Source organism: Misgurnus anguillicaudatus, chromosome 18 (assembly GCF_027580225.2).
Source record: "Misgurnus anguillicaudatus chromosome 18, ASM2758022v2, whole genome shotgun sequence".
Classification (NCBI taxonomy): Eukaryota; Metazoa; Chordata; class Actinopteri; order Cypriniformes; family Cobitidae; genus Misgurnus; species Misgurnus anguillicaudatus.
In genome coordinates, this window is record NC_073354.2 from 35226000 (window position 1) to 35228390 (window position 2391).

A 2391-nucleotide genomic window follows, 5' to 3' on the forward strand; every position below is an offset into this window, starting at 1 on the left:
ACAAACACAGAGCAGCACCCAGGAGAAATAATTTCTCACTTTTAAAAACATTTAGCTCACAAAAATCATCACCTCTCATTGTTGAAAGGCACTTATGCAGGTGTCATAGATTTGTTGTCAAATCTGATATCAGATCAATCTTATTTATTACTCCTCGTCTTAATTTGCATTAAAAATGGCTTTGAAATGCACATTTGACTGTTTGTTCCTTTGTAAACTGGTGTTACAGTGCCTTTATTATGGTTCAGTCACCAGACCATTAAATAATAGCCATGATTTATGACCTGATATGTAGATTGAATAGACTATAATCACAGCTTATCTTTCATCTGGTCTTATTCTAGGTTGTTTACCCTTTAACAGTCACTATTAGAAATACTTGAAGAAAAAACTTTCTACAAGTAAGTTACCTTCACTACAGTTATAATTCAGGAACATATTATTTGAATCATGACTTTATTCATGTATGATTAAACATGTTGTCATTTCCTCTGAATACTTTTGTATTAAACATCCTCTTGGGTGTACATGTCTCAAATCAGAAAGCATACAAACTATTGAGGTCAGGACGTTAAAAGACAAGTTGAAAACAGTTGTAATATACAGATCTCAGATCTAAAACTGTCTGGCACAGTTTGTGTTAACCTCTGTTGTTTATTATAATGACTGATCTAATATGAATGATCTTCCCATTGAGATCATTACAGGCCTGGAGTTTTTTAGACTCAAATATTTATGTATGCATGTTTCAATAATGTCAAATTAGCAAAAGATTTAAGCATACATAAACTATAGCATGTGAAACTACATAAAAAGAATGATAAATAAATTAAATATCTCTGAAATCAACACTATCAGCTTCACAACATGTATTCAGTAACTGGTTATTATTTATCTACAGAAACCATATTTATTCAAATGTCAGAGTATCTGATTGATTGAATCCACAAATATAAGTGAAGATGAGAGTCTTAAAGGCCTTCTGAAAGCAAGGATAGAAAAATCCATAGATCAAAGGATTACAAGTTGAGTTAAAATAGGCAAACCAAAATAAAGCCTCATAAACATCAGCTGCGGTCACAAAATTAAAGAAAGGGTCGACAGCAGCAGTAATAGAAAAAGGTAGCCAGCAGATAAAGAAAATGCCCATAACAAGAGCCAGAGTTTTAGCTGCTTTTCTTTCTCTGTGTGCAGAGCTTTGACTGTTAACACCTGTGGTGGTCACAGACACTTTCTCTGACAAAACCTTTGTGTGTTTTTTTTACAACATTGAATATGATGATATACAGAGAGCTCATTATAGTTCCTGGAATAATAAAAAACAAGATACAACTAGTTAGTCCCCATTCTTTGTTAAAAAAAGCAGCACAGCCACCAAAACAAGACATCTGTAATATATAAGCTTCCAAACCAACAGCATTCACCCCTGAAAGCACAACAGAAAAGCAGTACACAAATGAAAAGATCCATGTAAGGGTTATTAATACAGTCACAGTGTTGTTTGTGATCCTCATTTTGTGTCTCAGAGGGTCACAGATGGCCCAGTATCTATCAATAGATATTAAACTAAGATGTATTAAAGAAGAAAAACAGAAGGTTACATCCAAGCTAGAATGAACTTTACAAATAACATCTCCAAAAAACCAGCAGCCCTCCACAGATCGCACCATACTGTAGGGCATCACCAGTGAACCCAGCAGACAGTCACACACAGCCAATGACTGAACTATCAGATGAGTTGGAGACTGAAGCTGTTTGAAGTGAGAGATGGAGATGATGATCAGCAGATTCCCAAAAACTGTCATGAGGATCATGAGTAACATGAAAGCGTACATTGCCAGTTTAACAAAAGTGAACCGATGAGTTCTAGGACAAGAGTCTGGATGTAAAGGATAACACCGGAGAATATTCTCAGTCTCATTGAAAGACATTGTGTTATATGACATCTTTTGTACAGGCAGAAAAATATAACCCAAAGTTTAAACCAAATCATTTTAAAATTACAACATGGTTAAGGCAATACACTCAATGCATAAATACACTACATGCTCATTCAATATAACTCCCACAAATGAGATATAGCTCGGATGTGTTCATATATACAGTTCAGGTCAGGTCTCAACCCCTCCCCCAAGCTGTATATGTAAATAAGTGATACACAAACATTGTGACTCATGAGATTAGAATAAAAAACTTTTCCCTGAATTAAAGGTTAATGAAGGTATAATTGAGGGGTTAAAATAATTTACATATTTACATTTTAGAAAGTACATAAAAACAAGTGTAAGGCGATATCAATGACTAGGGATGCCACAATTCTCAATTTAATATCGATCCATTCAGTATGATCTCCTCAGTCCAATAGATGCATTGAATTGCGGTTTTCTGAAT

The 2391-nt window shown here is 34.5% G+C and overlaps 1 pseudogene; it reads right to left on the minus strand.

Annotated features, from left to right (window-relative positions):
- Positions 1-910: 910 nt before the first annotated feature.
- LOC129429960 (trace amine-associated receptor 4-like) lies at positions 911-1931 on the minus strand (annotated as a pseudogene).
- Between the last annotated feature and the right edge of the window lie 460 nt (positions 1932-2391).